This window comes from Peromyscus californicus, unplaced genomic scaffold, assembly GCF_007827085.1.
Source record: "Peromyscus californicus insignis strain IS unplaced genomic scaffold, ASM782708v3 Scaffold_2__1_contigs__length_46816999, whole genome shotgun sequence".
Lineage (NCBI taxonomy): Eukaryota > Metazoa > Chordata > Mammalia > Rodentia > Cricetidae > Peromyscus > Peromyscus californicus.
The window spans coordinates 38,869,755-38,895,085 of NW_026294540.1; positions in this window are offsets into that span (position 1 = coordinate 38,869,755).

Consider the following 25,331-nt stretch of genomic DNA (forward strand, 5'->3'; position numbering starts at 1 on the left):
TTATTTGGTATTTTGATGTCTAGTTTCTTGAGTTCTTTATATATTTTGGAGATCAGCCCTCTGTCAGATGTGGGGTTGGTAAAAATCTTTTCCCATTCTGTAAGCTGTCATTTTGTCTTATTTACTGTGTCCTTTGTCTTACAGAACCTTCTCAGTTTCAGGAGGTCCCATTTATTAGTTATTGCTCTCAGCGTCTGTGCTATGGGTGTTATATTTAGGAAGTGTTCTCCTGTGCCAATGCATTCAAGACTACTTCCTACTTTCTCTTCTATCAGGTTCAGTATAGCTGGATTTATGTTGAAGTCTTTGATCCATTTGGACTTGAGTTTTGTGCATGGTGATAGATATGAATCTATTTGAATTTTTCTACACATGTTGACATCCAGTTATGCTAGCACCATTTGATGAAGATGCTTTCTTTTTTCCATTGCACAGTTTGGGCTTCTTTGTCAAAAATTAGGTGTTCATAGGCATGTGGATTAATGTCAGGATCTTCAATTCGATTCCGTTGGTCCACATGTCAGTTTTTATGCCAATACCAAGCTGTTTTTATAACTATAGCTCTATAGTAGAGCTTGAAGTCAGGGATTGTGATGTCTCCAGAAGTTCCTTTATTGTACAGGATTGTTTTGGCTCTCCTGGTTTTTTTTGTTTTTCCATATGAAGTTGAGCATTGTTCTTTCAAGGTCTGTGAAGAATTGCTTTGGGATTTTGATGGGGATTGCATCGTAACTGTAGATTGCTTTTGGTAAGATAGCCATTTTTACTATGTTGATCCTACCTATTCAAGAGCACGGGAGATCTTTCCATTTTCTGATATCTCCTTCAGTTTCTTTCTTCAAGGACTTAAAGTTCTTGTCATATGGTCTTTCACTTGTTTGGTTAGAGTTACCCCAAGATATTTTATGTTATTTGTGGCTATTGTAAAGGTGATGTTTCTCTGATTTCCTTCTCAGCCCATTTATCATTTATATATATGAGGGCTACTGATTTTTTTGAGTTAATCTTGCATCCTGCCACATTACTAAAGATGTTTATCAGATGTAGCAGCTCCCTGGAAGAGTTTTTGAGGTCACTTATGTATACTCTCATATCATCTGCAAATAGCAAAAGTTTGACTTCTTCCTTTCCAATTTGTAGCCCCTTGATTTCTTTCTGTTGTCATATTGCTCTAGTTAGAACTTCAAGCACTATATTGAATAGATATGGAAAGAGTGAACAACCTTGTCTTGTTCCTGATTTTAGTGAAATTGCTTTGAGTTTCTGTCCATTTAGTTTGATGTTGGCTTGCTGTATGTTGTTTTTATAATGTTTAGGCATGTTCCTTTTATATCTGATCTCTCTAATACCTTTATCATGAAGGGTAGTTGGATTTTGTTGAGGCTTTTTCAGCATCTAATGAGATGATCACGTGTTTTTTTTTTCCTTTCAGTTTGTTTATATGGTAGATTACATTGACAGATTTTTGTATGTTGAACTGTCTCTGCATCTCTGGGATGAAGTCTATTTGATCATGGTGGATGCTTTTTTTTTGGTGTGTTCTTGGATTCAGTTTGCCAGTATTTTTGTTGAGTATTTTTTACATGAATGTTCATGAGAGAGATTGGACTATAATCCTCTTTCCTCATTGCATCTTTGTGTGGTTTGGGTATCAGGGTAACTTTAATCTCATAAAGAGTTTAACAATGTTCCTTCTGTTTCTATTGTTCAGAACAATTTCAGGTAGTATTCATATTAGCTCTTCTTTGAAATTCTGGTAGAACTCTGCGCTGAAACCTTCTGGCTCTGGGCTTTGTTTGGTTGGGTGTAGCTGAAGTTGTATTGTGTCCAGCTGGGCCTGCCAGCAGTTGGGACACTCCCACTGCCGTCCTCCAAGTAAACACACGGAGGCTTATATTAATTAAACTGCTCGGCCTTTAGCTCAGGCTAACTATTGACTAGCTCTTACATTTAAACTAACCCATAATTTTTATTTATGTTTAGCCACATGGCTTGGTACTTTTTCCCAGTTCTGCCTTCACATCTTGCTTCCTCTGTGTCTGGCTGGTGACTCCTGACTCAGCCTTTCTGTTCCCAGAATTCTCCTCTCTGCTTGTCCCGCCTATACTATACTTCCTGCCTGGCTACTGGCCAATCAGTGTTTTATCAACCAAATCAGAGCAACACATTTACAGCATATAGAAAGACATCCCCAGCAGTTGGGAGACTTTTAATATGCTGTTGGCCTCAGGAATATGAAGCAGGGATTCAGCTGTCTATAGCAAAAACTAATACCTGGAAGAAGCAGGGCTCTTCTACTGGAAAAAGCCAAGACTCCAGGAGTCTTGGTGATATTAGCTTATATATATATGCCAGTTCCTGCAATGATTTTCTTCTGCACTATGTTTTCCCAATGATTATTTTCCTAAGAACTTCTACACAGTGTGAATTGATCATTCCTTGGGCATATACAACTAAGGTATTTGGATACAGTCAGGCAGGCAAGGCTTCCTGCTTCCATGCTTTCTGCTTATTCTTTATAGCATTAGAATTCAGATGTTTACCTTCTACAATTATTTCCTTTAGCAAGCACATAAATCCAGGGCCAGCTCTGGACAAAAGCATCCAAGGACAAATGGCAGACAGAATAAGCTCTTCAGACCACCACCAGGTAAATATCCATATGGAGACACCACTTAGGCCAGGCAGACACTAGGCACATAGCTTTGCTTCTTGTACAAATTAAGCTCAGACCCCCCTTTCTCTCACAGCCCAAGTGGCACCCTCAAACAACTTACTTAGAACAAAGGGGCTTTCACATATACCAGGTTCATCAAGCTGTGAGGCATATTTCCTAGCTCTGAGCAGATTTACCCCACCTGACCAGCAGGAGGGCCAGAGTATCGCTGATGGTAGGTATATGGACGGGTCACAGGGAGAGGAGAGGAAGGAACAAGGATGAAGAAAGGAATAAAGAGAATGAAGAGAATGTGATGGAAAGGCCTTAGAACTATGAGAGGACAGGAGGAGAAGGGACAGAGAGGAGGTAAGTATGAGAACAGAATTGAAGCTGTGTAGATAGAATTTTGTCTCAGAAGAATAAAGTGAATGAACCTAAAAGTTTCATGTAAGTAGTTTCATTTGATATCCTTGAGATTGGTAACCCCTGCCCTTCATAGCGTCTTCCTCAGGACTCTGGAAGAAATCTCAGGGCAGCCACCTGATGGGAATTTGATATTAATAACTGCTTCTATTTACTTAGGAGTTATAGGTATTTAAATTGTTTATCTGGTGTTGATTTAATTTTGGTATGTGGTACCTATCCAGAAAACTGTCCATTTTTTTTTGAATTTTCCAATTTTATGGAATACAGGTTTTCAAAGTATGACCTAATGATTATCTGAATTTCCTCAGTGTCTATTATTATGTCCCCCTTTTCATTTCTGATTTTGTTAATTTGGATGTTCTCTCTCTGCTTTTTGGTTAGTTTGGATAAGGGTTTGTCTAGCTTGTTGATTTTCCAAAGAACCAACTCTTTGTTTCATTGAGTCTTTGTATTGTTCTCTTTGATTCTATTTTATTGGTTTCAGCCCTCAATTTGATTATTTCCTATTGTCTACTCCTCCTGGGTGAGTTTGCTTCTTTTTGTTCTAGAGCTTTCAGGTGTGCTGTTAGGTCACTATGTGAGGTTTCTCAACTTCCTTTATGTAGGCACTTAGTGCTAGGAACTCCTCTTAGCACTGCTTTCATGGTGTCCCACATTTGGGAATGTTGTGCATTCATTCTTGTTGATTTCTAGGAAGTCTTTAATTTCTTTATTTCTTCTTTGACCCATTGATAATTCAGTTGAGCATTGTAGATGAATTTCTAAAGGGTCTTATTAAATAAAAAACACAGAGCCAAATATAGGGGTGAAAGCCTTAGATCAGGGAAATAGGAAAAGCCACCTGCCAACCCTACCTCTGCAGCTTCCAAATGCATGTTATTTCCTGTCTACCCATGCCTTTATTGCCTTGCTGTTCTGCCCAGCTACCTCACTTCCTGTTCCTACACAGCTCTGTCACTTTCTGTCTGTCTGTACAGACCTCCAGGCCCCTATGGTTGGTATTGAGATTAAAGGCATGTGTCACCACGCTTGGCTCTCCTTCCTAGTGTAACCTTGAACACACAAAGATCCTGCCTGCTAAGAGATTAAGGGTGTGTGCTGCTTGACTTCTCTGTTTACTTAAAATGGCTGAACTTTTCCCCCTGATCTCCAGGCAAGCTTTATTTTATTAATGCACAAATAAAATATCATGACAGAACATTGTTCAGTTTCCATGAGTTTGTAGGCTTTCTGCAATTTGTGTTGTTGAATTCTAACCTTAAGCCACGGTGGTCCAACAAAGTAGAGGGGGGTTTCCAATTTTTTGTATCTGTTGAGATTTGCTTTGTTATAAAGTATGTGGTTAGCTTTGGAAAAGGTTCCATGAGGTGCTGAGAAGAAGGTATATTCTTTTGTTTTGGGGTGAAATGTTCCATAGATGTCTGTTAGGTTCATTTGAGTCATAATATCTGTTCATTTCCTTATTTCTCGGTTAAGTTTCTGTCTGGCAGACCTGTATTATCTATTAGTGTGTGGGCTTTGATGTGTGATTTAAAATTTAGTAATATTTCTTTTACAAATGTAGGTGCCCTTATGTTTGGGGCATAAATGTTCAGAATTGAGACATCATCTTGATGGATTTTTCCTGTCATGAATATGAAATGTCCCTCTCCATCTCTTTTGATTAATTTTAGTTTGAAGTCTACCTTGTTAGAAATTAGAATAACTACACCAGCTTGATTCTTAGGTCCATTTGATTGGTAAATTTTTTTCTGAACCCTTTACTCTGAGATAATGTCTGTTTTGGAGGTTGAGGTGTGTTTCTTGTGTATAGCAGAAGGATGGACGCTGTTTCTTTACCCATTCTATTAGCCTGTGTCTTTTTATAGATGAAATGAGTCCATTGATATTAAGAGATATTAATGACCAGTGATTTTTAATTCTTGTTATTTTTTATTTTGTTGTTGTTGGTAGTAGTATGTGTTTGTTTCCCTTTTTGGGGGGGCTTTGCTGATGTGAGATTATTCATTGCCTGCATTTTGGTGGTTGCAGCTAACTTCCTTGGGTTAGACTTTTCTTTCTAGTACTTTCAGTAGGGCTGGATTTGTGGATATATAGTGTTTAAATCTGGTTTTGTCATGGAATATCTTGTTTTTTCCACCTATGGTGATTAAAAGCTTTGTTGGGTATAGTAGTCTGGGCTGGCATCCATGGTCCCTTAGTGTCTGAAGTACATCTATTCAGGACCTTCTGGCTTTCAGAGTTTCCATTGAGAATTTGGGTGTAATTCTGATAGGTCTGCCTCTATATGTTACTTGACCTTTTTCCTTTGCTGCTCCTAATATTCTTTCTTTATTCTATATGTTTAGTGTTTTGATTATTATGTGTCATGGGGATTTTTTTTTTTGGTCTAGTCTATTTGGTGATCTGCAAGCTTCTTGTACCTTCATAGGCATGTCTCTCTTTAGGTTGGGAAAGTTTTCTGTTATAATATTGTTGAAAATATTTTCCATGGCTTTGAGCTGGAATTCTTCTCCTTTTTCTATCCCTATTATTCCTAGGTTGGGTCTTTTCATAATGTCCCAGTTTTCCTGGATGTTTTCTATTAAGAATTTGTTGGATTTAACATTTTCTTTGACAGACAAATCTATTTCCTCTATCATATCCTCAATGCCTAAGAGTCTCTCTTCCATCTCTTGTATTTTGTTGGTTATGCTTGCCTCTGTAGTTCCTGTTTATTTACTTAGATTTTCCATTTCCAGCATTCTGTCAGTTTGTGTTTTCTTTATTGCCTCTATTTCAATTTTCAAGTCTTGAACTGTTTCCTTCACCTGTTTAATTGTTTTTTTCCCCCTTGGCTTTCTTGGCTTTCTTTAAGGGATTTATTGATTTCTTCCAGTTTTTTGTTTGTCTTTTCCTCCATTTCTTTAAGGGAATTTTTCATTTACTCTTTAAGTAATCATCTTCATAATATTATTTTTAGGGTCATTTTCTTCTGGATCATCTGTGTTGGGATATTTAGGTCTTGCTGTTGTAGGGTCACTAAGTTCTGGTGGTGCCATGTTGCTCTTTATGTTGTTGAGTGTGTCTTACAATGCTGTCTACCCATTTCTTCCTTCAATCCATGCAGGTAGAGCTCCGGGTCCTCTTCTTTCAATCCCTGTAGGTGGGACCTGTGGCTCTAGCAGTCACTGGTGCTGTGAAGTGGTGAGGAATTTGCCAAGGGGGCTAGGGAGGAGGTTGTAGCCCAGTCTCTGAGGCTGCTGTAGCTGGAGGCCTAGGGGCACAAAATGTGCCTCCAGGGCCTAGAGGCTAGAGTACTGGGCTGTCGAGTCAGGAAATTGGGGTTTTACCTCTTCTTCCCAATTGTGCAAGAGGGGCATGTGGCTCTGGTGGTCACTGCTGCTGCAGGGGGATGGTTGGCAAGGGGGCTGGGGAGGAGGCTACTGCCCTGGTCTCTGGGGCTGCTGTGGCTGGGTGGGAGGGGCATGGAATGTGCCTCTGGGGCCTGGGGTTAGATTACTGAGCTATTCAGTCAAGAGCATGGGGCCTTATCTCTTTTTCCCAATCAGTGCAAGAGGGGCATGTGGCTCCAGTGGTTGCTGGTGCCACAGGGTAATGGTTGGTGAAGGGGATCTTATTTTCTAATTGAATGTTCATTCTATCAGTTTGATGTGGAATGGAATCCATTAACATTGAGTGTAGCTAAAGTTTTCCTGCCTGGCCCACAGTCAGGACAAATCTCTCTCTCCTGCCAGTCCCGCAGCCGCTCAGACCCGACCAAGTAAACACAGAGACTTATATTGCTTACAAACTGTATGGCCGTGGCAGGCTTCTTGCTAACTGTTCTTACAGCTTAAATTAATCCATTTCCATTAATCTATACCTTGCCACATGGCTCGTGGCTTACCGGCATCTTCACATGCTGTTTGTCATCATGGCAGCTGGCAGTGTCTCTGACTCAGCCTTCCACTTTCCAGCTTTTTTCTCCTCCTTGTCCCACCTATACTTCCTGCCTACCCACTGGCCAGTCAGTGGTTTATTTACTGACCAATCAGCAACACACTTGACAAACAGACCCTCCCACAGCAATTGAGTTATTACCAAATGATGAGTACTAATTCTTGATTTTGTTTTGCTTTTAGGTGTGAGACCTCTGTTTTTTTTAATTGCTTAAAATTTATTCCTATTTAACTACACTCACTTAGATCCCTTTAATCTTGTTTTAAATAGAAAATACAGGCCAAGAAAGTACAACTAAGGAACTGTGGTGGTTTGAATAACCATATCCCCTACAGGCTCATACATTTGAATGCTTGGTCATTAGTGAATGGCCCAGATTGAAGGAGATTAGGAGGTGTGGAGAAGGCATGACCTTGTTGCAGGAAGTATGTTACTAGGGGTAGGCTCTGTGTTTTCAGAAGCCCAATCCAGACCCAGTTTCTCCCTCTCTCTTCCTCATGTCTACCTCCAGTAACACGCTTCCTGCAACAAGGACATACCTTCTCTAATAAGGCCACACCTCCTCTGAGATCCCAACAACTTTCCTAGTACCATGTCTGCCTTCATGCTACCATACTATTTGTCATGATGAAAATGGACTAAAACTTTGAAATTGTAAGCTAGTCCTAATTAAAAGTTTTCCTTTATAAGGGTTGCCATCGTCATGGTGTCTCTTAACCTCAATAGAATACTGATTAAGACAGAAACAAGTTGAATGCATTTTGTCCTTTATTTTCCCTATATAATTTCCATTTAAACTTGTTAGCTGCAAATATAAACAAAGAAATGTTATTGATAATATTTTTAATTTACTTTTTGAGATTTCAATATAATTACATCAAGTTTCTCCCTCCAAAACTTCCCATGTACCTATTGCTGATTTTATTCAAATTCCTTCATATCCTGTGTGGCCACTTTTTTTTGTTACATATGTATGTGTTTATACACACACACACACACACACACACACACACACACACACACACACACGTACAAGCTTCTCAGTCTGTATAATGTTACTTGAAATTATGTTTTCAGGGCTGATTATTTGATAAATGATCATTGAGTAATCAATTGGTGTACTCTTCCATGTAGAAGAATGTACATGGATTTTTCTTTGCAATGCAGCTCACAAACAATGACACAGGGACCTATTATTAATTATAAAAGTTCTGCCTATAGCTTCGGTTTGTCCCACTAGCTCTTAAAATTTAAATTAACCCGTATCTTTTAATCTAAGTCTTTCACATGGCCCGGTTATCTTTACTCTGTAATGCCCATCCTGTTTTCTCTCCTTCTGGCTGGTGAGCCTGCCTTTCTTCTTCCCAGCACTCTCTCTGTCCAGCAGTCCCTGCTATACCTCCTGCCTAGCTATTGGCCATTTGGCTTTTTAATTAAGCACAGAGATACATCTTCACACAGTGTAAAGGCATATTCTAAAACATTTCCCCCTCTTTGTCTAAATAAAAAGAAAGCTTTGAACTCCAATACAGTTAAATTATATACAATAAGAATATCAGATAAGAACTACATTTGCAATGTCCAGTCCATTTGCATTTGGCAAATTTGGAGAAAATACTCTATTATTTGTTCTATCTTAGTCCAGTTTCATAGCTAATCTTTTTTTTTTTTTTTTGCGGTAACTTGTATTACCATCCTAAACATATCTTTTTAGACATTAAAACATTTTTTAGGCGGGGTGGTGGTGGCGCACGCCTTTAATCCCAGCACTCGGGAGGCAGAGCCAGGCGGATCTCTGTGAGTTCGAGGCCAGCCTGGTCTACGGCGCGAGATCCAGGAAAGGCGCAAAGCTACACAGAGAAACCCTGTCTCGAAAAACCAAAAAAAAAAAAACAAAAAAAAACATTTTTTAGATAAACAATTTAAATTTTTACATTTTTCAGTCTTTTATACTTTACACCTTTTATGTAAGTTTCTTTTCTGGAATTTGGTAACAAAGAAAATAGTAAAACTATCTAGTGTCCAATCGCCATCAGAGACTCAAGAAGGATAAAATATTGAGTAAACAGGAAGTGCAGAGAAAGCAACTTCTAAAACTAAGAGAAATGACAGAAACAGCTGGCTGCCTGAACAGTCACCCAAGGTTCCTCTGTAATGTTGGATCATCCATCTTTGGCCTACAAGCCTAGAACATGTGACAGACTTTTCTGTGAAATACGAATTTTGAAGGACTGTCCTACTTTGTCTTGGCAAAGTTCAACAGATACTTTCCTTTGTGTACAGCTTGTCCATTTGGACAGCACATTGTGAGAAGTTGAGGCAAGTGCAGTTTCTTGTCCAAATGACTAGCTTTTGCCACAAAGAAAACAAACTCTGTATGGAGGTTCTTCAATGTCCATCATCCTTTTTTGCAATAAATTGATGCTGCTAGGAGCAGACATGCCTCACTATCATAAATAGCCTTATGTTATTAAAACATTTTAAATGACATATTCTGTAAGTCTTAGAAATGTTTGGAGATTACCTATCTATCTAAAATTTGTCTCTGTATCTCCTTGAAATATACCTAATATCACTATAAGTTTGATGGTTACAGATGACTATTAACCTATATTTCTTCATTACCTTAAATAGCTTTCAAGGACAAAAACTTTACATTACAATTTTAAATGATATGCATAGGTACAATACCTTAAACAAGAACAGAAACATATATACAGTATAACAAAAAATAACCTTAAATTTGTGTCAATATACAAAAATCCACACCAATGTCAAATATTTGAGACTAGTCTTATTCAAAAGTAGAGTCAACAATTCACCTTATTATCCCACCATTTCTATACCATAGTCCCCCTTTTTCCTGTTCAGAAAGTGATTTCTGAATCTAATCTCCTGTGTTTCACTTTTTCCTTAACCATTACCAGTAACAATATGTACTGTTATTGATGATAACAAACATCTATAACCCATCAAATGACCGAAAACCACCCACCCCACCTCTTGGGCATGTTGGCATAGTGTTCTATATTGCTTTCTGTTGTCTGGGTGTGATGGTATCTTTTGGGAATCCTGAGAAAATTAGGAAAAAGGTAAAGTCCTACCTATAACAGTCTATGAGTCTGGACCACCTCAGGTAACTGCCTTGAAGCTGTTCTGGATGCAGAACTTTGAAGAAACCACAATCAAGGTATTCTGAGAGGCTGGATCACCTGAGCCACCCATTTTCATTGATGTCTTGTCCCATTGTTCTGAAAACACACAAACTTTAAATGGTAACATATACATCTGCATTAATACAAGTATGGAATGTGTAATGTGTACAAGCCAGCCAAAGATAATTTTTTGTGTTTGAGCAGGTAAAATATGTATCAGCTGTCTTGTATTTTTTAGGTTTATCTCTTTATGTATGTAACCAGAATTTTCAAGGAGTTTCCCCTGATGAAATCTGATCTCTGTCAAACTTCAGTGAATCTACAGCCTTTTGTTTTCTGTGGAAACAAAAGCATAACCTCTTTACCAATGCAACACATTTTTTACTTCCATTTTGAAGTTAAGACATTTATAAAATATATAGATTGGTTTAATTTAGCAGTTTCTGTAATCCAATGTCACTCAGTATATGAAGGCCCATAAATGTTTCCTAGTGAAATCTGAGCTTGCTTCACCCAGCAGGGCTGCATTAAAGGATTGTTTGACCTTGTATGTGGTTGCCAGGTGATTGGGAAGGGTCTACACTTGGCTGAGCTAGAGGAAGGTCTTTTGCTCCAACCTTTGACATTCCTATAAATAGCACTTTAGAAGAGATAGAAGGGCCCATGGATAAGGATGCAGGCCCTCCCAAGGCTACCCTGTGTTTCTGTCTGTTTCTCTCCCTTCTATCCTTCTATCTTAATTTCTTATCCCTCACTCCTCAAGTACCTGGGGTAAAATATGGGAGCCAGTCTCCCAACTGACCTCCCACAGATGGCACCTGAACAGGGACAGGGACTTGGCAAAAGGAGTGTCAGGGGGCATTGTGGGTATAATGAGGCATGCCTGATAAGGATTAAAATATAAAGGTGATGGTATTTTATTCTGGAGAGTGAACATTAGGCAGCAAAATGCTGAAGTTGAAAAGTAAGGCTGCAGTATATATTTCTCTCTATCTAAGTTTCTTACTTTTTTTCTCTCTCTTAATTTCTACCTATAAAAATTAAGAAAAAATGTAAGATAGAATATAGGAATATAGTGTAAGAAGAAATTTAGAATAAGAGTAGAATTAGAAATATTAGGTAAAAAGAAACATAGGGTAAGGCAGAATAAAAAAAGCAACAAGACAGAGGATCTATGTCCTTGATTTCCAACTATGGGACTATGAACACAAACTCTTGAGAACTGGAGTCATGAAAAAATACTATGAAGGAAAATAAGCAGAAAAATATTCTTGTGAAAGCTTTTGTCCTGTTGACAGATTAGACATAAGACCTGAGATACAGAGAAAGAATCTTCCCTAAGGCAGGTGTGGATAAAATAAAACTGTTCACTCTGCTGGCATTCTCACTGTATGAAAACATCATACCATAAGAATTAATTCCTCTTGGCCATGAAGCCAAGAATAGGGAACAGAAGTCTTGGAAAAAAACTAGTAATCTTTCTCTAAAGAATGGGAAGCTTTTTAGGTCTTTCATTCTCAGATCTCTTTTCTTCCTGTCAGGACAAAATTAGATTCACCTGGAAATAACATCTATCAGTATGGGAAAAATCACCTGTAATTGCTCTAAGAAAAAACTAAAAACCTCTTGGAATATGGCAAATCCTCTTTGCTAATCCTGTCTCTCCTTCAAGCCAGTAGCAGAGAAACAGCCTCAGCTAAGGCATCAGGGACTCTACATCTTGGAGGAGTAGACAAGCAGGAACAAGCAGAGGATCTATCCTAGAAAAAAAAATCTTATTGAAAAAGCTTTATTTTAAGTACTTTCATTTTCTTTCACTGATCTGGTAAGGAAGGGGAGCAAGCCTCAAGGGTTTTCACTTCTGGCAACAAGCACTTGTTTAAGTGCACTCAGACAGGCGCCATCCATTCCGGGAATAGTGACAGGTGAAAAACTTAATCTTGACTTAAAAACCTCCTGTGATAAGTGAAGAAACTTGAATTTGACCATGTGAACAAAACTGGGAGAGTAAAGGCTGCCATTGACTGCAGTTGAATTTTCTTCTAGACCCAGAAAGGCAACCTGGGAAATGTAGTTCAAAAAGTAGCTTGGGAAATGTAGTGATGATATAGAGAAAGGCAGTTTGGGAAATGAAGTCAGTAACAGAGATGCCAGTACTACACTGCCCCCAAAGCCTGTTTTTTAGTGTGTGTTTTTTTTTTCAACTCAAAATGCTATTTTTTCCACAAACTTTGTTAGCTTGTCTCCAGGGAATGTGAAACAGGTGAACAGTTGCTTGTCAGGTGAGAATTATTTGATATGAAAAAGCAAGATGGTAAATGGAATATAAAACAGGCATTCCTTATAATTCTCAAGGACATAGCATAGTGGAAAGAGCCCATGGAAATCTTAAGGAACAGCTTAAAAAATTAATAAGAGGGAATTTTACTCTCAGTCAAGTTTAGAACTACTGATAAATTAGGCTCTGACTTTAAACTCTCAAGAAAACTTTCAGAATAATATCAAAGCTACTAATAATCAAAGTTTACTAATAGAGTTTCCTCTTGAATATGTATGGTAAATAGTTCTTTTAAGAAATCTCTTCTAGACATGTGCTAAAGTTTGTAAAATAGTTTTATATAGAGTTTCCTTTTGAATATAGTTTTGTAAAATGTGTAAATGTTGAATGTAAGTCTAAATGTTGATTATAAGTCTATAAAAAGTATACATGTTGAAAGTGTAAATGTTAAATGTAAGTTCACACTAGTATTGTTTTTATTATTCAATCAATAACTGTCTAGTCCAGACAAATTAGATAACATTAATTTTTAAAGGATAAACCAAATCAATCACATTAGAAGCATCTTGAAGTTTTTATAACTTTTACCTTTAGATATATTTGAATACTTTTTATTATAACTTAAAATGTAATTTTATGATCTCAGTGGCCCTTGGAGAACTTAAGTGAAAGTGTCATAATTAGGGGAGCTTTTTGGTCTTCCTCCTATAAGTTTCCACTCTATCTCTGTTTAGGAAGGGATAGGCCTCCCACAAACGTGTAGGCCTCCCACAATTGAGTTAGTTTGTACTGAAATGCTACTGCTGTGTTAGGAATGCATGTATATATGAGTTACTTAAACAACTAAAAGTGTTTTTATAATTAGCATGGGTTTTTGTTTACTTGAGTGGATACTTTGAAATGACTGCTTTCTCCTGGGAATCAAAATAGTCTCTTGAAAGTTTTATTGAACATCTGTTAAGAAAGAGTTTTGATCCAGGAAAAGGGCTTGGTGCACCTAAGACTGCTATAATCACCTTAGACCCATTCCAATAAGGATATTCCATATATATTATCCTCTACTCCTTTACTGGGAGGTTTGACAGCTATGGAGATCACTGTGGGTGTTTACAAGCTCTTAGTAGGACCTGGGTCAGAGCTGAGTTAAGCTCTGTACCCCCTCTTGCCAGAGGCTGGTAGCCAAAGATGGGCAACTTTCTTCTTGATAACTTCCTGAATGTATAAATGTAAAATTAGTCAAGAAGGATGACCTAAGATTGGCACAGTCTATCTGAGGGGCCTGGGAAGCCATTTTTTTATATTAAGAAGGGGGAATTGTGGAGTCCCATAAAAGTTTCCTAGTGAAACCTGAGTTTGCTTCACCCAGCAGGGCTCTATGGATTGCTTGACCATGTGTGTGGTTACCAGGTGATTGGGAAGGGTCTACACTTGGCTGAGCTAGGGGGAGGTGTTTTGGTCTTTTGGTCCAACCTTTGGCATTCCTATAAATAGCCTTTTAGAAGAGACAGAGGGGCCAGTGGATAAGGATGCAGGCCCTCCCAAGGCTACCCTGAGTTTCTGTCTGTTTCTCTCCCCTCTATCCTTCTATCTAAATTTCTTATCCTTTACTCCTCAAGTACCTGGGGTAAAATGTGGGAGCCAGTCTCCCAGCTGACCTCCCACATCAGTAGCAATTGTTCACTCCTCAAAAATAAAATATTTAAAGTCAACAAGACACTATATAGGATCCAAACACTCCGTGTATTTTCCCTCAATACATGGCTTATACTTTTTATATAATTTTATTCTCTTTTAAAGACTTTATTTTATTTTTTACAAACTATTTTTTCTTTTAACTGTCTATACCCATTTTCTTCTCTTTTTAAGCCTACACAAATTTTTTTAAACTCACTGTAATGTGTTTAGAGGGTTTTTTGTCTCTCTGGATATGTCTGGACTGGAGCTGCTTGCTCCAGTCCACAGACAGTGGTCAGTAGCAGCATATCTGTGTGCCACTGATCCTACCTGAGAGACTGTGGTCATCAGGAAGCCACATTTGAATCTGTGTTCTGAACTTTTTTAAGGCTTTTTCAGGTCTTATATGGATGTGCATGGCCTGAAGTGGGGTTCCATATGGAGACAGATTTGTCTTTAAACTGCCAACTCACAAAAAGTGACACAGAGACTCTATTAATTATAAAAGCTCAGCCTATATCTTAGGCTTTTCCCACTAGCTCTTGTATCTTTTAATCTACACTCTTAGATGTGGCTTGTTTATCTTTACTCTATCTGTACTGCCCATACTGTTTCCTCTCCATCTGTCTGGCAACGCTGCCTTTCTTATTCCCAGAACTCTCTCTGTCCAGAAGTCCTGATATACATTCTGCCCAACTATTGGCCATTTAATTTTTTATTAAAGCCATCACAGTGACAAATCTTCGTACACTGTAAAGGAATGTTCCATAACAGAAGACTATTTCTACTTCTCTCAATTTGTCTTAGTTGTCTATAAATCTCTTAGTGGATTTGAGGCCATGTGGAATTTTTCTCATCTCAGTTAACATGCCTATTGGTGTCAGCCTCATTAAACTCATGCTTAGGCAGTTATATTGTTGGGATTTTATGAGTGTATCTTTTGACTTTGCTGGGAGATACAACCTCAGAACAAACTACCTGTTCCTCAGGTTCTTAGATTATTGCCATTCCCTCTTCTTCAATGATTCCCAAGTTTCAGGTTCAGGAGTTGTATTGTAGATATTACCTTGAGACAGGAATCCACAACTCTTCATTTGTATTGGTTGTGGTTTTCTGTAGCAATCTCTGTCTGTTTCCTTCATTAAGGTTTTCTCTGGGGAAAAGAACAAAGATTTAGAGTATAGTTAGGGATTGTGCTGATTTAGTGAAGTGATGCTTATTGGTTCTCTTCCAACATCTATAAATTCATCAGCCTTGAGTAGTTACCTAGGTTTACATTACCATTTATGGTTTACCTCTTGTTGATCATGTCTGAAGTCTAATTAGACAATTGTTGGCTATCAGCATTATCTACATGCAATTATTGCATCTTTATGATTATTTTTGTCATGCCGATACTTTGTGTGGTTCATAGTTGGGTAAGATTCTCAGTGTCTTTGCTACTTTGGAAACTTACATAGCACTGAATATAAAAATATAGACTCTTGGGTTCTTTAAAATTAATAGCAAAAGGAACAATTTACTGTACTCTCTTTGCTGTACTTTTTTTTGTATTTTTGCTGTTTATTTTTTCTTTTTTTTAATTGAAAATAAAATCCTCTTTTATACAATATATCCAGACCACACTTTCCCCTCTTTCAATCCTCTCCCTCAGATCTACTCCACTTCCATTTCCTCTTCAGAAAAGATCAGGCCTGTGAGAGTCAGACATTCCAACAGGACAAAACAAGATACACCAAGACAAGGCAAAAGTTTTCACATGGAAGCAGATATATGCTCAGATTTGGAGCTAGACACATTAGAAGACAGAGAATGTACCAGGTTTGTATTTATGGGTCTAGGTTACCTTGTTCAATATGTATTTGTGTAGTTCTATCCAATTTTCTGCAAATTTCATTTTTTTTAATTTGTATTTTTATTTTGCAATACAATTCAGTTCTACATATCAGCCACGGATTCCCTTGTTCTCCTCCCTATAGCCCCCCTCCCCTTCATTTTTTAAACAACTGAATATTTTTTCTTTTTTTGAAGTTGTAATATAATTAAATTATTTTCTGCCTTACCTTTCTTCTGTCTAAACTTCCACAAACAGCTTTCCTAGCTCTTTCAAATCTATGGTCTCTTCTTCATTAAATGTTATTACAGGCATATGTGTATGTATATACACTACCTATATAACCTGCTCAGTTTTTATCATGTTACTTGTCCAGGGCTGACCATTTGGTGTTGGAAAACTGATAGGTGTGCTCTTCTCTGGCAAAGAATATTGTTCCCACTCTCAACCTTTTTTCATTCTATGTAGATTTTTGTGTAAGGTTGAGGCCTTACGATCTCTCCTTGGACCACTTTGGCATGTGTATTAGCATTTTCCTTGTTCAATACATGTTTATGTATTCATATTGGTAAGACTTATGAATATAGCTTCTGACATTATTAGAAGACACAGTCTTAGAAAAAACTCTGATCCTCTGCCTTTTACAACCATTTAGCCCCCTGTTCTGTGTGTTCTCTGAGCCTTAGATGTGGGAATTGTTTTGTAGATGTGTCAGACGTGACTAGGCTCCAGAATTCTGCCATTTGATTGGTTATGGTTTTATCTCAAGAATTGTTGCAAAGAACATTTTTTTTGGTGTGAGGTGAACTCTACTTATATGTGGGTTTAATGATATCTTGGTAAACATTACCCTCTTTTATTAAAGTGATGATTTTAAGTTTTCCATTTAAACTGCATTTGTATATTTATACTTGAATTTACATATATTGTAGGTATTGTTAGGTAGCTAGTTCATAGATTAATTGCTTATGATTTTCTCAGATATATTTGCAGTAATTACACCTACTGCCTTCTTTTGAATTGATCTACCCTATTCTTATTTAGAGCAGCACTTTTCCTGCTTCCCCAGTCAGATCCCTTGAACCCTGGTACTTCATTCTCCACTGTCCCCACCCTCTTCGCTGGTCTCTACAGTTACTCTGGGGTGAATACTCACATCTGAAGATTGGAGCCAGATGCCTAAGAATAGAGAGAACATGTGACATTTGTCTTTCTTGGTCTGGGTTACCTAATTCATTATAATTTTTTCTATTTCCATCCATTTGTGTGTACAACATTTTACTATCCCTTTATCAGTTGAAGGGGAGGTAGGTGTTTCCACTTTCTACCTATTGTGACTATGACAGCAAATTGAATGGCTGAGCAAGAATCTCTGGAGTGGGATGTGCACATGTCCAGGCATGGTATAATTGTCTCATGTGGCAGATTTATTTTTAGCATTCTGAGAATTCTCCACACTTATTTAGGGATTGGCTAGACCTGCTTGAAAACTCCCTTTCCCAGAGAGCCAGTTCTTTGCCTGTCCCACAGAAGAATCTCAATTACCACACAAAGCCTTCTTATGCTCAAAAAAGTAAAGGATTGCAAGAAAAAATATTTAGTTCATGTATTATTATTTTCAGTTACTATCATGTAATTGATTTTTAATATGTCTGTTGGCCACAAATTTATAAGTAACATGAATAACTAAATAAAATGAATTTTCAGCAGTGGCTTCTATTCTGAAATAGATTGTATGTGAGACACAGTGAGGGGCTCTTTATTTTTGTTTAAATATACATTTCAGAAAAACTTACTGAAAAGTAGTTAAATAACTTCAATTTTTTAAATTTACTATACTAAAGGATTTTTACTAAGAGAAAGACTTAGCTAATTCATTAATATGATCTTTTTTTCTACATTGTGTTTTGTTCTTAAGATATTTTAAAGGGTTCTTATCAGGTCTTAAAAGAATAATGTAGCATTTTGGGAAAAAGATGCATCCTAGCAGCCCTGCACTGGAAGCCAAAATGGAGAAGATTTCTGTTCTCCCTGAGCTGCCCTAGCTAGGTGTTTTTCTTTCATCTGATACTGGCCCCAGATCAGATTCACACCTGCCCCATTATTATGCACAGAGGGGAGCATCCCTAATACCAAAATTCTCTCTGGGTTTGTTCATTTGCCTCAGCCAGTGAAAAGGAACAAAAGAACTTAAAGTAGAGCTTTCCTGCAGCTCCTTCAGAGAAACTTTCCCTAAAAGATCTTTATCTAGTCCTGCTGGTTCCTTCCTCCCAGAAGCAGAGCTTCAGATGCCTCAGGCTGCAGTTCTGTTCCTCTGTTAGCTGCCTCTGGAGGTAGGAGCTTTACTCTGTTTCTGTTTTCAGGGTCTATGTGGTTTGTGTTCATAAATCAAGCTTCTGCTTTTTTATCAAGGGAAGTTTTTGTAATCCCTAAACTCACATTAGGACAGGTGCACTTCCCTAATCAGACCTTTCAGCTGGATTAGTCCCTCAGTGGTTTGTGTTCATCTGTCCTTGCAATCTTACTCCCAGAGGCAACAGCCCCTGAGGGCTTCACTCCCTCACCTCACTGGGAGTCAGTGAGGGAAACAGAAAGTGCTTGAAACAAAGCTTTTCTCAGAAGGTCCTTTCTCCGACAGAAAAGAGTTTTTACTCCTGGATAGTTCTTCATTCTCTCCTGGCTCAGCTCTTCCCCACAGATGAAGTTTCTGATGCTGCCACTACTGCTGCTGCAGACAGGGCTCAGCTTTATTGCTTTCTCCAAGCCAGGAGCTTCCTCAAGCTGACATGCACTTTCTCGAGCATCTTTGGTTAGGTTCTAATTGTGGAGGGATTTTTGATCACTTTTTACTGGCTAGAAGAGTCAGAACTTTAGCAGAGAGGATTTGCCCTGTTCTAAGAGGTTTGTTGTTTTTTCTTAGAGTGAACCACAGGTGAATTCCTGCACTAATATCTCCAGGTGATTCTTATTTTTTGTCCTTACAGAAAGAGAAACTGAGAAAGTTCTGAAAGCTTTTCAGTTTTTTAGACAGAGATTAAGTTTTTTTAAGAAAGCTTTTAGCTTGAGAGAAACACCACCACGTTTTTTCCTAGAAAGTTTTTAGTTTGAGAGAGATCAAATTTTCCCAAGACTTCTAAACTTTAGTTTATTTCAATCACATTTTTACCTCAGTGAGAATTACTTTCTCCTGCACTAGAGACCAACAGCTACCCACAAAAATCTTTTTTCTGCCTAATAAGCTTAAGGAAGAGGTTTTTTCTGCCTGTTAAGCTCGAAGAAGAGCTTTTTTCTTCCCAGTTTGTGTTCATAGCCCTAAAATTAGAAAATTATAGATGTGGTTTCTCTGTCTTATAGCTTAATATATTCTAAGTTTTCCTTATGCTATTTTTCTAAATTTTTTCTACACTGCCTTACTCTAAGTTTCTTCTTGCACTGTATTGCTACACTCTACCTTCCTTATATTTCATACATAGAAATTAAGAGAGAGAGAGACAGAGACAGAGACAGAGACAAAAAGAGAGAAATCTTATTAGAGAAGATTCTATGCTGCAGCCTTATACACGAACATCCTTCTAGTCCATTTTTTCTTTTTCTCTCAAGGATAAAACCCCCACTCTCATTAACTTTTTTTTTTTTTTTTTGCTACAAAACCAGGTCAGACCCTCTTTACCTGGCAGGGCCTAACTCTTTCTTTCACCAAGCACTTTGGATATTTCTGTTGTGACATCTGTGGTGGTCCATCCCTCACCCCCACATTTCCCACACAGTACTCTTGAGTAGGCTCAGCAGGAAATATTAGTTAGAATGATAGAGAGGAGAGAAACAGAGAAAAATACAGGATAGTCTCATAGGGCCTGGATCCTAATCTATCAGGCCTTGACTGTCTCTGCCCTAGGAATGCCAAGGGGTGGAACACAAGACCTCTCCCCAGCACAGCCAAGTGCAGACCATCTCAGACACCTGCACTCAGGCTCGTGGTCCAATCATCCTCTCTATACAGACCTGCAGGGTAAAGCCACTAGGAAACCTGAAAATGGGCTCCAACAACCTTTGCTTTGGGAGCCATTTTCTTTTAAACCATCACATTCTATTCACTGGCCTCAAAAATTGTAACAAATTAATGCAAAAATACTTTCAGTCCAACTTCAAAAGTCTGCATAGTCAGTAACACTACTAAACTCATTTAAAAGTCTGAAGTTCAAAGTCTCTTCTGAGATTCATTTAATATCTTAACTCTAATCACCTATAAAAATCAAAATACAAAATCAGATAATATACTTCCATCATGTAATGATGGCACAGGATATACATCACCATTCCAAAATGTAGAGAATTGAGCTCAATGAGGAACTATTGGACCAAAGCAAGATCAAAAACCAGCTGAGCAAACTCCAAACTCTGCATCTCTATGTCTGATGTCAGAAAGCTCTTCAGATCACCAACCATGTTCAACTTTGTTGACTGCAACACACTTCTTTCTCTTGGGCCATTTTCACTCCCTGTTATCAGCTCCCCTAGGCAGGTATTGCAAGGCTCTGGCATCCCCAACATCATAGAGTCTCCAACACAATCCAGGCTACAACTTCAAAGCTTCACACAATGGCCTCTCTAGGCCTCCACTCAGGGACAACACTGACACATGTCTGGACTCAGTGACTTTCCTTTGCACATGGGCAATTTCCATTGCTCCTTTCTTCTATCCTTAACTACAGAACCATATGGATGAAGCTGCCAAGTTCTGCTGCTTCCTGGGACTGGATCATGCACCCCATCTACACCAACTTTCTGTTTTTAATGAGTGCCTTCACACCTCAATTTGGGTGTTCTGAAACTTACTCTTTGACCAGGCTGGCCTCAAACTGAGAGTTTTGCTAGCCTCTGCCTTCCAGGTGCTAGGATTAAAGGCATGTACCGTCATACCTGGATCTAAGCTTTTCTTTAATTCCTTTTCACAAGTTGGAAACTTAGCTGGGTGGGATCTTGCCCTGAGGTCACCACTCCATTTATACCATTACTAAATCTGTGTATCTCTTTGCTCAGCTTGCTCCTTTTTGTTATGAATCTTTATTAGAGTTACCACTAATAACCACAGGACAAGAGTCTATACCAGGCTGTTTTTAGATTTTTTTTCTGCCAGTGGAATTAATCCAAATTATTTCCTATCTCCTCACTTTAGCCTCAGTCAGACTCTTCTGACAAGGGCAAAAATCAAGCACATTCTTTGCCAAACTATCAAAAGAATAATCTCTTGGCCATATATTAATATTCTTCTATTCTGTAACTTCTTGAGCAAGGCCCCAGAGGTTCATCAAATCATACTAAGCACCACCATGTTCCATGCTCATATTAGTATGGCTCATTAAGCAGGACTTAAAGTTTTCAACTGCTTTTCTAATCCACTGTTCCAAGGTCCATATTTCATCAAAAAATCATGGTCAGGTCTATCACAGCATTACCTCAGTCCCTGGTACCAACTTCTGTCTTAGTTAGAGTTTCTATTTCTGTGAAGAGACACCATGACCACAGCAAGTATTGTAAAGGAAAACATTTAATTGTGGTGCCTCACTTACAATTCTGAGGTTTAGTTCATTATCATAATGATGGGAAACAAGGGAGCATGGAGGCAGACATGGTGCTAGAGCAAGAGCTGAGAGTCTTCACATTTTGACTCACAGGCAACAGGAAGTGGGTATTATCTTGAGAATATATGAGTCTTCAAAGCCTGCCTCCACAGTGACACACTTCCTCCAATAAGGTCACAGCCTACTCCAACAAGGCCTTGGCTTCTAATAGTCCAATCCCTTTGGTGGCCATTTTCTTTCAAACCATCACACACTCTAAAGTATTTTTCATGCTCCACTTTCTTGTAATGTCTCCTTCTGTCCTTTTATCCAGTAGTGATATCTATCCTTGATGGTAAAGCATTTTTAATAGATAAAGAAGAAGGATGGATCTTGTTTTCTAATCCATTAAGTTAATCTGTGTCCTATTATTGGAGAACTGAATCTTTCTAGTTGAGAGTTTTCCATGAATAATGGTTATTGATTCTTGTTATTTTGTTATAGTAGTGTGGATTTTTCTCCAACTTTTGATTTGTCTCTCTGGTGATATTTATTCCCCTTTTCACCTTAGGTGTGGTTAACCTCTTCAGACTGAAGTTTTCCTTCTATTGCCTTCTGTGGAGTTGGAGGTATAGATAAATATTGCTTACATTTGATTTTATCATGGAATTTTTGTATTTCTCCCTTTTTTTCTAATTGAAAGTTCTCCTGGGTATAGTAGTCTGTGTCTCTTAATGTTTGTATTACATCTATTTAGACCCTTCTGGGTTTTAGAGTCTCCCTTTAGAGGACAGGTGTTATTCTAATGGGGCTAAATTTGTATATTATTAGTCTTTTCCCCTTACAGCTTCCAATAATCCTTCATTTTTCTGTACACTTACTGATTGATTATTATGTGTTGATGGTAATTTCTTTTATGGTCCAGTCTTATTTGGTGTTCTGCATGCTTCTTGTAACTTTAAGGCCCTTCTTTTCTTCTACCATTTTGTTGAAAATATTTTTTGACCTTAGCATGACTCTAGTCTTCTTCCTTTATTTCTATTAAGCATAGAATATTTTTCACACTATCTTACTATTCCTGGAGTTTTTCATATATTTTTTTCAGTTAACATTTCCTTTAACTGAAGAATCCCCAATGATAGGAGTCAGAGAAGTAGTACAGGCCCCTGCAATAGGATCATTTTTTTCTAATTGAATGTCCATTTTTTTCTGTTTTTTTTTTTTTTTTTTTTTTTCTGGAGTTGAGTCCCTTAACATTGAATTATTATCAAAAGATGGATACTAATCCTTAATATTTTTTTTGGTTCTATGTGTGAGACTTGTTTTTTTTTAATTGATTAAAATTTATTCCTATTTAACTACAGTCACTTAGCACCATTTAATCTTGTTTTAAATAGAAAATACAGGCCAACAAAGTACAACAAAGAAACTGTGGTAGTTTGAACAGCCATATCCCATTCGGGCTCATATATTAAATGCTTGGTCATTAGTGAGTGGCCTTGTTTGACAGGAATTAGGAGGTGTGGCCTTTTTGGAACAGGTGTCGCCTTGTTGGAGGAGGAGTGATATTGGATGTAGGCTCTGTCATTTCAGAAGACCAAGCCAGGCCCAGAGGCTCGCTCTCTCTCTCTCTCTCTCTCTCTCTCTCTCTCTCTCTCTCTCTCTCTCTCTCTCTCTCATCCTGCTATCTACAGGTCTCAGTGTGGAACTCCCAGTAACTTCTCCAATGCCATGCTTGCCTCCATGCTACCACACTACCTGCCATTCTGTAAATTGACTAAACCTCTGAAACTGTAAGCCAACACTAATTAATTTTTTTCCCTTGTAAGTTTTGCCATGTCATAGTGTCTCTTAACTGCAGTAGCATACTCATTAAGACAGTAACCAGTTGATTATATTTTTCCAATATAATTTCTATTTACTCTCTTGACTACAAATATAAACAAAGAAATGTTATTCATAATATTTTTATTATTTACTTTTAGAGATTTCTTCCTTTTTAATTTTCCCCCTCTGAATCTTCTAATATACCTACTGCTGATTTTATTCAAATTCATCCATGGCCTGTATTTAATTTTCGTTACATATATATGTGTTTATACACACAGAGCGACACGCACACAAACACACACACAAGTACCATCTGCTCAGTATGTATATTTTTACTTGAAATTACATTTTCAGGGCTGATCATTGGTAAATGATCATTTAATAATCAATTGATGTGTTCTTCCATGGGGAAGAGTGTCACAGAAAATGACACAGAGACTTATAATTAATTATAAAAGAGCAGCCTACTGCTTAGACTTGTCCCCCTAGCTCCTATAACTTAAATTAACCCATGTCTTTTAATCTAATTGATTTTATGTGGCTCAATTATCTTTACTCTGTAATGTCCATCCTGCTTTCTCTCCATCGGGGTGGTGACCCTGCCTTTCTTATTCCCAGCACTCTCTCTCTACAGAAATCCCTGCTCTAACTCTTGCTAGCTATTGGCCATTGAGCTTTTCATCAAACCACAGTGACACATCTACACACAGTGTAAAGGAATATTCCACAATATCCCCTCCCACTTTTTCTAAATAAAAAAAAAGGTTTTAACTCTAACACAGTAAGATTATATACAATAAGAACAATATCAGGTAAGAATTACATTCACAATGTCCTGTCCATTTGTATTTGTCAAAGTTAGAGAAAATACTCAATTATCTGTCCTATCTTCATCCAGTTTTATACCTAAACCATTTTTGTCATAACCTGTGTTACCATCCTAAAAATATCTTTTTAGACCTTAAAACATCTTTTTGGAAAAAAAGTTTAAGCTTTTATGTTTCTCAATCTTATAAATTTTATGCCTTAGGTAAGTGTCTTTTCTGAATTTAGTAACAAAGGAAATTGTAAAACTATAACTATCTATATCATAGACTCAAGAAGGACAGAATATTAATTGACTAAAGAGGAAGTACAGAGAAATCAGCTTCCAAAACTAAGAGAAATGACAGAAACAGCTGGCTGCCTGGTCAGTCACCCAAGTTTCCTCTGTAAAGCTGGGTAATTCATCTTTGGCCTACAGGCCTAGCACATGTGACAGACTTTTCTGTAAAGCAGGAATTTTGGAGGATTCTCCTTCCTTGTCTTGACAAAGTTTGGCAGACACTTTCCTTGGTATGCAGCTTATCCACTTTGGACAGTGCACTGTCAGCAGTTGAGGCAAGGGCAGTTTTTTATCCAAATGGCTAGCTTTGCCACAAAGAAAGCAAACTCCATATGGAGGTTTTTCAATATGCATCATCCTTTTCTGCAGTAAATTGAAACTGACAGGAGCAGACATGTCTCACTGTCAAAAAACATCCTTATGTTTTAAAACATATTAAATGCCATATTTGAAGTGTTTGAAGATCATCTATCTACCTAAAATATATTTCTGTATCAACTTGAAACATACATACCATCATTTTATAAATTTGATTTTTATAGAGTATTATTAACCCATATTACTTTATTATGCTAAATATCTTTCAAGGATGAAAACTTTACATTACTATTACAAATGAGCTGCAAATGTACAGTACAAGAATAGAAACATATATACAGTATAACAAAAATAATATTAATTCATATCAATAAACAAAAATATCTTAAACAATATAGTAGAAACAAAAAGTATACATACAGTATAAGAAAAACAACCTTAAATTTGTATTAATATACAAAAATTCATAACAATGTGAAATATTTGAGACTAGACATTTTCAAAAGTAGACCAAACAATCCATCCTTTTTTTCCCATGATTTCTATACT